Consider the following 12,696-nt stretch of genomic DNA (forward strand, 5'->3'; position numbering starts at 1 on the left):
AAGTTTTAAACGAACGAGGTCTGAAAAGCCATTGAGTGAGTGAATAATTTTAACCGGCAGCGCATCAGAGAAGGATTACAATTAATACTCTCCTCCTTGCTACAGTTTCTTATATATATATATATATATATATATATATATATATATATATATATATATATATATATGTATATATATGTGTGTGTGTGTGTGTGTGTAAGTATATATATACACAAACATATATATTATATATATATATATATATATATATATATATATATGTATATATATACATACACAGTATGTGTATATATCTACAATATATATATATGTATGTATATATATATATATATATATATATATATATATATATATATATAATTATATATATATAATGTATATATATATATATATATATATATATATATATATATATATATATATATATATTTCTCATAATATACCCTCTGTGGTTCCAGTTGGGTGGATAGCACCCAGTTTCACTGTTTCCAAAAATTTATTTTGTTTTGATTGTGGGTTATCACATTCATGTTAAGTGAATACTATATAAACATTTTATCACATTTTGTAGCAAAGGAAAATCTTTGTGTTGGCTGCTACAGGAGACACAGTCGCTTGCTTTACTTCCTATTCCCGCAGTGGTTCTTTTAATTTTGGATATAAGTTGTATAATATCCAGTTCCCTTCCTTTAAAGTCATTTATTTTCAAGAACTTCTTATCGTTATAACCACCGCATCCACGCAAAATCAAAGGACCAAAGCTTGATATCTCATAATTTTTCGTGAGTATATTTTTCCCCAAAACTTAAGCAATATATATATATACTAAGTGCATGACTTCAAGAGCCTGTGGTTGCAAATTACCAGTTAAAATAATGAAACTGAAAACTTCTCTCTCATACACTGAATCTACGTAGTCTTCTTTGAATGGACGTCTACTTATTAAATACTTCGGTCATGGAACTTTCCTAATTCTTGAAAACTTTACCTTTTATTTGTAAGAACATTTGTGAAATATGAAGACCTGAATCTTTTTATGAGGGATTTTTATGAGCATCAAAAAGGTAGATCACTTCATCAAGAAAGCCAGTTACGGGTGAAAATATTTTTAAACAGACCTTTTGGAATGCTGAAAAAAAACATTTTTCACAATAAATCTTGATGTTATCTGAATAGCTTAAGCCAATTTACAAATGCTTTTATGACCATCGGAATATAAATCTTTTCATTAAGGATATTTATGAACTCTGCAAGAATGAATAATTTCATGAGGGCCAAAGAACGATGGTAGAATTAACCTTTTTTACAGTGTACCTCTATGAACGGACGCCTCTAACTGAGCGTGATATCTAATGTGTGATTTAACGACAGGTCACGTGGCGAGCGCGTGCATGCTTTGATCTTACAAGGAGAGTTTAAGTGTGCAAGTGTGGCGACGTCATCTCCCCAAGGGTTGTATGCTTCATGAGGTTTCCCATTGCCACTTTTATTCCCCCAAATGTGCCCAGTTTATGTTATATTTATATATATATATATATATATATATATATATATATATATATATATATATATATATATATATATATATATATATATATATATATATATATATATATATATATATATTATATATAAATACTGTATATATTTATATATATAAATATATATATATATATATATATATATATATATATATATATATATATATATATATTATATTTATATAAATATATATAAATATATATACATATTTATATATATATATATATATATATTATTTATATATATATAAATATACATACATATATACATATATATTTATATATACATACATGTATAATATCATCTATATATATATATATATATATATATATATATATATATATATATATATATATATATATAAAAATGTCGGATTCAACTACGTAATATTTCCGAGGGTTCAGATACGATGTGATGGTAGAAAGCTTTAGAAAAGAAGCATTCAGGAAACACGCAACCTGACATTATAGATGCCTGCGAAATGGTCGACTGGGACTATTTATATTGTCTTGAAGTCTCACAGCTCAACTTAACTGGCTGAGCACAGAAGTCGTTTAAAATGATGGTTTATAAAATATATAAACCCAAATATAATAATTAGATAAGAAATGGTGAGTTAAAATCGCTAGTAATCTAAGTAATCGAATAAAGAGTTGAAATGGGGAGCTAGAGAACAGCGTTAAGGTTTGCAGAGAACAATGAACGCTTGCAGTGAAGAATCCAAGGTTTTAAGAACACAAGTGTTGGAACAAAACAGACACATGTGTCTACGAATGGACAAATAGCCAATGGAGGAAAATCAGTCAGGAAGAGAAGGAGAAAACTATTGATGAAAAAGGGAAGAGAAGTGGGGAAAATATCAGGAGGGCTCAAAAATTCGGTTTCCTAGAGAGAATTTATACGTTCAAAAGCACCTTCGAACAGAACACCAATGAGAGTGACAAAGAAACGCAAATTACGATATTATGTTAAAAATAATCCGTCATCGTTATGTGCGTTTTTCAGTAATGAAGGTTTAAGCATCACACAAAGATTTCGTTGTTTTTATATGGATTAATAGCGGCGACAGTACCACTCTAAATACTACATATCCATTTTTTATTTCTTTTAATATTTAGCTATTTTTTTACTGTATTAACAAGGAATGCCGCGTGAAGATTTGGCAAATGAAAAAATCGGTTAAATTAAAACAGTTTTTAAATTACAAATTCGGAATAATGGCAAATGGGAAAATCTGTTAATATTACAAGTTATTTAAATTACAAATTCGGAATAAATTTTTCAAGGTCTCTATAAGAAGGTCGCTGGGTCGGGCAACCTAACGCTTCTTTAAGAAAGATAAGTTCCTCGTTGGGTGAGTGGGTTCCGTTCTCAGCTAGCACTCTGCTGGCCGCGAGTTATTTAAATTAATGAAGAATAAGAGGAATTTATTTCTGGTGATAGAAATTCAATAATGTGGTTCCGGATTCCACAATAAGGTAGGTCCCGTTGCTAGGTAACCAATTGGTTCTTAGCCACGTAAAATAAATCTAATCCTTCGGGCCAGCGGAGAGCTGTTAATCAGCTCAGTGGTCTGGTTAAACTAAGGTATACTTAACTTTAAGAAAGATAACGTAAATGAATCCGAGAAAGTGAACTCAACCGAGCTATCCAGGGCAGGTGATCTTCGCTAGTAAACTGTGTGAAGTTATGGGTTGCCGGGTGCTTTACAGGCTCCTGTAAGAAGGAGCTAAATGGTAACACGATAACCGGAGATTCCTAAAGATCTGATAATTTCTCCAGTGCTAGTTTTGACCGTTTCATAACTACTGATGTCATTATTAGAGAATTGACATTTACATAAGGAAACTTCTCTATTTCCCTCGTATACTGCTCTTGTATTGTGGATGCTGTTATAGCTATACTTGTGTTGACCTTCGCTGTAAATTCCATCAGTATATATTTTGTTTTCCAGTATTTTTCCCTTTTCTCTTTCCTTTTATAAAATTTTGCTGGTTCACTGTTTTCTCCCTGAATAATATATAGCTTCTAGGAAAGAAAAAAGGGATATGCAAAGCAATTAACACTAGGGTTCATTACTTCCACACGAATCTTTAGAAAGAGGGGAAGCCTCGATGGTTACGTGAAAGTAGCGTTACAGTGTATGATACCTGACGCGAATCACGGTAATCTCCTTTGGTGGAAATAATCCCAATCAACCTTTTAATGTCCTAAAACTTCCTGTGGTTTCCACATATTCAAAGTATGCGTTTACAGATGAGCAGGCGACTCAGGGTGCCCAAATCAACCTGTGCTTTATGAAAATAGCTGGTTACTGGACACTTCTTGAGAAATGTTTTCCCACCTCCTAAAAAGCAACAATTACGAAAATAGTTAAGAAGGCAGAGAATTCCGTATTCTGAAAATGGCTAATCAAACCAGTTCGCTTCGACTTTGCGACTTTCACATGGAGGGTGGATGTGAAATTCATGAATTTCACAATCATGATTTCACAATCTCTGGGAAATTTGAGACTTCCACACACTGTCTGTAGAGCTTTCAACTTTCAACCAACCTCTGTAGAATTTTTAACCCGACTCCTTAAATGATAGCAAGAAATACAGATGGCGTTCATCCCAAGAAGTTGTTGAACATAACAAGGGCGGTGACCTTACGAGAGAGTTGAGGTCATTCCAAGATGGATTTAAGAACTCGCTCATTTATTAGACGTAAAATCTTTTGACTTATTTCTGTCCAGAGGGGCATTGTGGAATGAACCTTCCAATATATTAGAATCTTATAAGTCTCAAATAAATCCGTCCTCGAGAAGCACAGTTTCTGAGAATCTGATCTGGGTCCGTACTCTAATCATTCCGATACTTGCCTTGTTTAAATACAAGTCTAAAATTCTGATAAATCGAAGGGGCTCAGTTAATAAATTGACGACCATTATTTCACAGGCAGAAGGTGCATGAGGTCAAGAAATACGAAGATAACTGATTACGGGGGCACTAAAACGAACACGTTTAGTCTGCTTCACGCAGAGATAATATCGTATCCGTGTATCTAGCATTACGCAAAATCAAGCGAGACTGAGAACGAATTAGAAGGATGAGAAGCTGAGGAAGAGTATATGACAAGCATATGAAAGAGTCCTATACAATATGAGATGGCGATGAAAAATGGATAAGAATTGGGAAGAGGACAGATCCCAAAGGAGCACCCCTTGGGATGGGGAAGTAAAAGATGCAATGACAGAAAATGTAAAGGAAACAGATCCTCCTGATGGGAAATTTGTCCAGAAAGTCTTCAGATCAGACCAAAACCCATCTGGATATCTAGACAGAAATCAGATTCACCGAAACACCAATAAAATGGATTACTAGACATGTGTAATTAGAATTTCCAAGCAAGGGGTTAAGACTTGCATCTCATCAGAAAGAAACCGTAGTTCGAATCCCAGTGAAAAAAAACCACTGACGGAAACATTCAAATAGATATCTAGTAAATAACCAAACCAAGTGGATGACTACTATCCTGGAAAAAACACAAATAGTACCTGAAAAATCACCCCTAAGGAAATAAATGAACAGCAGTGTTAATTCTTTATTTTGCATTTTGAGGAAACTTTTTAGCTCAGAGGAATAGTTTTTATATAAATATATATATATATATATATATATATATATATATATATATATATATGTGTGTGTGTGTGTGTGTGTGCAAAATTTTCCTTTTGAATCTCATCGTACCTTCTAGAACCAGATTCTCGAAGGTGTGATATATATATATATATATATATATATATATATATATATATATATATATATATATATATATATATATATATATATATATATATATATATATATATATATATATATATATATATATATATATGGTTTAGAGGGCCCAATGAAACATTATTTACATGACAAACCCTTTAAAATTCGTAGAACACTTTCAAGATTCAGAAGAAGACATTTATATAAAAATATATAATATTTATGTATATATGATATGTGTGTGTGAGTGTTCGTAAGTGCAGGTTTGTCTGGCCTTTTGTTAAAAAATAGAGATATACTATCAAAACATAGCGTAGCCTATAAGGTAAATATGTGTATAAAGAATGTACATACAGAGAAATGCGCATCAATTTGAAGAAATTGCATGATTGTTCATTTAAACAAACACGTTTAGCTTTCCTGAAAAAGAAAACTAAAATTTTCATCTACATTATGTATCTATAATTACTAAATTTCTGACTAAGGCTTATAATTCTCTAAAAGCAAATATATAATTTTCATATTACTTTTATTACATTTGAATTGAATGAAATACATTAAGCTTATAGCAGTTTGCAAGGATGCTAATACTTACATCGCTGTCAAGGTGTGTTTGCCCGCTAAAAATATTATTATATCTTGAATGGAAACACACACACATACATACACACATAATATATATATATATATATATATATATATATATATATATATATATATATATATATATATATATATATATATATATGTATGTACTATGTTTGTATGTGTATATATATACTTACATATACAGTATATATATATGAGTGTGTTTGTGTTACATATATATATGTGTGTGTGTGTGTTTGTGTGCTATATATATATATATATATATATATATATATATATATATATATATATATATATATATATATATATATATGTGTGTGTGTGTGTGTGTGTGTGTTTGTGTTTATATATATATATATATATATATATATATATATATATATATATATATATATATATATATATATATATATATATAAATATAGATATATGTGTTTGTGTTTGTGTTTGCATATATATATATATATATATATATATATATATATATATATATATATATATATATATATATATATATATATATATATATATATATATATATATATATATATATAAATAATATATATGTGTGTGTTTGCATATATATATATATATATATATATATATATATATATATATATGTGTGTGTTTGTGCATGTATATATATATATATATATATATATATATATATATATATATATATATATATATATATATATATATATATATATATGTGTGTGTGTGTGTGTGTGTATATACAAACATATATACGTATATGTATGTATATATATATATATATATATGTACGTATGTATATACATATATATATATACATATATATATATATGTATATATAACAAATATATATGTTATATGTTATATGTTATATATTATATGTTATATATACATAAATATGAACATTTATAAAAAGATTTAGATAGACAGATATAGATTACAAGACATATATATGTGTATAAGTGTGTATTTTATAATTTCCATTATATATTTGTAATATACCTAAAATTATTTTAATCTTCGTAAGGTTATTAAAATGACCCTGAAAAATATTTTTATCAATTGCCATAAAACCTAATATTCTGCGCTGTGGAAGGACGGGGGTGGCAACTAGCTCCTCAAGCAATAATAATAATAATAATAATAATAATAATAATAATAATAATAATAATAATTGCTGTGACAGTAGAAGCACAAATATAGGTCATCATCATAATCATGACAGATATACAAATTTTAAGAAAACCTGCGTTTTAGTTTTCCAGCTAAATCTTCACGGGTTACTTTCACTGGAAAATTTTTTTGCACTGGATTACCGATTAGCAGTACGGATGATTAGGGGTCAAGTGGGTATGCTCTTTGAATTGTAGTAAAATGCAATCTAATTTTTCCATTAAATCATTCAGGCTCAAACTAGAAAATGAGAATATGCATACACATAAATATATGCATGAATGTAATATGTATGAAAATATAAGCATCAAAAACATCAACACATATAGTTTGAATTTGAACGAAGTAAGGGAACAATCGGATTGCAATTTATTATTAGTCAACGAGTGCGACCATTTTACCCGCTGTCATCATTACTGTTAATCGGCAATAAAGGGCAACGGAATTTTAAAGTGAACGCAATTTATACATTTTCTTCAAATCATTATTTCATCGTGATGATTTTATATGTCTATACTGCTACTACGCTTACTACGTGCATATATATATATATATATATATATATATATATATATATATATATATATATATATATATATATATATATATATATACATACATATGTATATATATACATAACACTCACATTCACACACACACACACATATATATACAATGTCTGCATGCAACCGTTTGTGTTCAAAAGATGCAATAACTGAAAAGATGTGTAAACTTACCATGAATATCTTATCGGTGGTTTCCGGGAGACGAAGGAATTCCTTTTCAATAGCGGTTCCCGAAGGTGAGGCAAGCTCTTCTTCAGGGAGAGTCCCGTCGAAAGTCCTTCACTGAATGTTGTTTTCTTGCTCGTACCCGTGTGTCTGAATTTATGAGTATCGGTAGATTGCTCGTGGGGCTTGCATCAATATCGTTCCCTCGACTTTCACGAATCGATGGAAATGTTAAACAGCTCGTTATGCCTATTGATCGCAAGACGTAGCCTCGACAGAAATGCGTGAGAAGGGCTCTCCACAGATCATTATTCCATGCAAGTGCAAGCGACGAAGGCTGCGTTTTGTATGCTGCCGTGAGCCGGTGGATGTTCCGGATCAGCTGGTATGTGTTTTTGCCTGTATTTCCTTATTCTGAGAGAGGTGACCTGGCTGTTGAATGTATTGACTTCCGATGAATTCTTCATGCAGTCATGTCAAGGCATGAATATTTCTATTGGCACTTGCTTTAGAAATTGGATCAGATCTTTGCTGTGTTGTAAGCGATTTTCCGGGTGTAGACTACGCTGTGATTTTGTGCTGGTGAGGAAGTGCGCACGAGCCTTTTGCAGAAATTTGCGCGAATCGTGAGCGTGTTTGTCTTTCTTCCTCCAGTGACTGCTTAAAAAAAAATAAGTCTGTATTGATACTCTGACGTGAGGAGGTTGGCTGAGCGTGTTATGCCCTTGACTAAATCCGATATCCGTCTTTTTCTTTCTCTTGATTTCTTGAACTCTTCGTATTGGCCCACGGAGATCAAGCACTCAAGTCTCGACGAACGGGAGGAGCTGGTCACTTCTACACAAGGTAAATTTGGTCTGCCTTCAGGATTAACTGAATTCTTTCCTCAAGCAGTGGATTGCTGAAGTCTTCGGCGTATATTTGCGTATTTCGGTGAATAATGAGTCAGTTGGAGGTATGATCCCTCTCCGTCGGCGCCGCACTGGCGTAGCGGTTTGACCTGTGGTGGCGGCGACGGTTGATGCTCGTGACTTTTTGCCGTTGGCCTCCCGCCAATCCTCGCTCGCCAACCCTTGAGCTGACATTTGATCGGTCAAACTCCAAGTTCCTCGTCGGTACGTGTCACGCGCCTATTGGCTGTTGTGGCACTAGTGGGCGTTACCGAGCGGGAAGTTATGAGGGCGCGGCGAGTCGATTGGTTGATCGCTTGGCACTCGGCCGGCTCAATTGCTAATCGGTGTCGGCATTGACCAATAGGTGGCCAGAACGGGAGTCAGGCGACCAATGAGCTCTAGGATAGATGGTCGATGGGCGTGACGTGTTGATCACGTGACTTCCACACGACTGCCACCGCAGACACGCAAACTTCATCACCTTTGCTACTATTGATAGAACACATAATCCGTCCGGCCTTGGGTCCTCCCTCGTTCCTTCTGCCTTCCCTCCCCCTCAAAAGATCCTCCTAAGGGATCCAAGACCCCTCCACCGCCATGACGCCCATCCCCCTCTTTTTTTGTAGATGCATTGGTGAAGGATCTTCAATTGCTGCAATAACACGATGATATATGATCATTTTATGCGTTTGTGCAGTCCAAGATATGCAAGGAGGTCATCTGTCACTGGGCTTGCCTGACAGGACAATCAAACCAAAGACTACCTGACTGCAAGTAATAACTCCTTCGAAAGTGCACATTCACCTTCGATCGGATCATTCTCCTCTCGACCCATATCACAGGAAGGTGCCATTCATCACTGGGGAGACATCAATATTCAAGTGCAGGACTGGACTGACTCCTTCCCACTTGCCCGCTCTTAACAAGAACATTGGCATTTGGGGGAATTATGTATTCACACTCGTTTTTATGCTCATTTTATGAATTGCCGAGAAAGTTGATAAAACTCTCTCTCTCTCTCTCTCTCTCTCCTTCTTAAATTCATTCACACACACACACACACACACACACACGCACACACACACACAAATGCACCCGGGAGCACATGTATTTCGTCCCCAGCCTTATGCTTTAGATCTGAATTAAAGAATTTCGTTTTTTAAACGATTTGTTTTTCTTTTTCTTCCATAGTCAGGCCATTTCCTGGATTTTTAAAGAAAATATTGGAAAAAATATAGAAATACTCTTATTTAAAATTGTTTTTAGCAAGAACAGTTTTGAAGTGTTTCATTTTCACAAGAAAAACAGGGAAAGAACTAAGCTGGGATTTCTTTTTTATTTCATAACTGATTTAGGCGATTTAGGAGCCTGCTTTACTTTAAATGTCCCTCTTTAGGAGGTGTTTTGATTCAAAGGCTTCTTTTAAAACATATTTAAAATAAAAGTCTCGTCGTAAGTAATCTGCTTTGGAATGTAGTCAATCCTCTAACTGTCACCAGTTAGAAAAGAAACCTGTTTACATATATTTCATCCTGTTCTGACAACTGTTACTGCAAAAACTCAAGGCCAATGTCAGTGAATTACTGGCACCTCTGCCCACTGTGTAATAGGAAGGGGAACCTCGCTGGATCAATACAGTGCCAGTATAACTAAAAGGAAAAAAAATGCGATAAAACCCTTCGCTAGTTTGGTGGCGATATAAGTTGGTTGCACAGATATTGTGGAAGAAATTAAATCAGGCTCTTTCAGATATCGGTTCGTGCCGCCCTTAGAGAAGCCAGCAAAGTTCAGACGAATTACTAACCTTGATTTGAACGTTCCTAGGGAGTAACACTGTGATGAAAACACTGTCTTCACCATATAGTCGCTTCCAAATAGACTGTCAACATTTTGTGAATTCGACAAATTAAGAGAAATTTAGATTAAAAGAAATTTGGAAAATATGTAAACCAGCAACAAAAATTGACTGAGTAGCATTCCTCTGATGTTGGGTGTTCATCAAAACAAAAAGCCAAATAAGTTGGGGTGAAAGAGATTCAGATATATAGGGTGTTTTCATTATTAAAAACCTTGACTGATGGTTGTGCAATACCTTTTAGAGGTCGCAATATAAATCAAAGTCCTACAGGAATACATGACTTCCTACCAATGGTTAGGTAATTTTGAAATCCAAAGGTATCTATTTTATCAACATGTATCCCATGACACTTTCAAGGCGCAGGGGCCTCACGAACTCGAGCCGGACCATGACCAAAATTCATGTAGTTTGTTCTCATCCGGGTTTGCCTCGCCTTCTTCGTCCCTCTGTCCCGGTGGCATCCAGTCGGTGAATCCATCTATAAACGATCATCCGTACTCTCAAGACATGACTCATCCATGACAACTTTGGCTTCTCTTACATACTCACTTTCAATTTGCAAATGAACAAAAATTATGTAAATTAGGACTTTTGAGTATTAAGGAAAATTTGTGTTTAAAGATTAGACAATTTTCAGTTGGGAAAATTTTGCGAATTACTAGGAGATACCCTTCTTAAGAACAGCATTGTGTATTTAAGGTATATGTTAAGCAAACAAAAGAATTAAGTTGAATAAAAACAATCGAAAAATGAGAACATGGGAAATAAAAAAGGGGCTAAGCCAAAATGAAGTGATGAACCTGCCTCTTGAAGAAAAGGCGGTTGTGAGAGTAAAAAAAAAAAAACAGAAGCAGAAAGAGAATCCCAAAACTCAGCAAGAAAGACAGAGATTAGTCATTTTAACTTGTAACTGGAGGGTTGCCAGTTTCTAAACCAGTTATGAGAATACATTGGCTTGAGCTCAACGGCTTCGTTTAGACTAAAGCTGGCCATATGCCAGCACGGGGCCTTGCCTTGTATAAAGTGGTAAGGTGTAAAGGGGATCAGATGACTGGTATGCTGACCTCCAGACCCTGCACAGCCTACAGAGACGGGCTCAAGGAGACTTAAGAGATGAGGTCAGATGAGGTTACAGATCTAACGAATCGCCTTAGAGTCAATCCTATCGATGAGGAAGACAAAAAAAGAAGCATGAATATGCAAACACAACTTTGAGCACAACTGGGTACTAATAAGAGCTTCAGGCTTCGTCAACTGGGATAAAAAAAAATTGGGGCATTTAATCAGCGCACCAATCTTTTTAGAAGCAACCTTTCGTTTACATCTTTAGAGGATCCGCGGAATTATCGGAAGTTATAAAACCGTAAAATCATTTTTTATGTAGAAATCTACAAAGTAATAATAAAAATTTAATAAAATGATGTACAGATAAACACAGGCAGTCAGCACCTCTAGGTTGGATTTGTAACAAATAAAGTCGTATTATAATATGATTGCATGTGGATTTGTAATAGATATTAAGCCCTACTATTTTTTTCAGGCTAGCCCCCACGATTTTATGGGGATAGTACCATTCCTCTTCGGGATAGCCCTTCTATATTTCGGGTCAGCCTACTCTTTTTCGGGATAGCCCCACATTTTCTCGGAATATTCTTACTGTTTTTCGGGATAGCCCAACTATTTATCAGGTTAGCCCCACTCTTTTTAGGGTCAGCCCCACTCTTACTGGGGTCAGCCCCACTTTTTGAGGGGTCAGGCCCATGCTTTTTGGGATTAGCCCCACTCTTTTTGGGCTCAGCCCTACTCTTACTGGGGCCAACCCCACTCTTTTTGGGGTCAGCCCCACGCTTTTAGGAGTTAGACCCACTCTTTTTAGGGTCAGCCCCATTCTTACTGGGGTCAACCACACTCTTTTTGGGGTCAGCCCCACGCTTTTTGGGGTTAGCCCCACTCTTTTTAAGGTCAGACCCACTCTTACTGGGGTCAACCCCACTCTTTTTGTGGTCAGCTCCACTTTTTTGGGGTCAGCCCCACTCTTTTTCGGTTTAGCCCCACTCCTTTTGGGGTTATTCCCATTCTTTTTGGGTCAGCCCCGCTCTTTTTAAGGTCAGCTCCACTTTTTTAGGTCA

At 34.4% G+C, this 12,696-nt stretch overlaps 1 protein-coding gene across 1 annotated transcript in view; it reads right to left on the minus strand.

Annotated features, from left to right (window-relative positions):
• LOC136851622 (photoreceptor-specific nuclear receptor-like) overlaps window positions 1-7,947 on the minus strand; it is a 67,804-nt gene extending 59,857 nt beyond the window's left edge. The window contains exon 1 of the mRNA XM_067126009.1: window positions 7,823-7,947. The gene's annotated coding sequence lies outside the window, so the exon portion shown is untranslated. The remainder of the gene's footprint in view (window positions 1-7,822) is intronic.
• Between the last annotated feature and the right edge of the window lie 4,749 nt (window positions 7,948-12,696).

Source organism: Macrobrachium rosenbergii, chromosome 23 (genome assembly GCF_040412425.1).
Source record: "Macrobrachium rosenbergii isolate ZJJX-2024 chromosome 23, ASM4041242v1, whole genome shotgun sequence".
NCBI lineage: Eukaryota > Metazoa > Arthropoda > Malacostraca > Decapoda > Palaemonidae > Macrobrachium > Macrobrachium rosenbergii.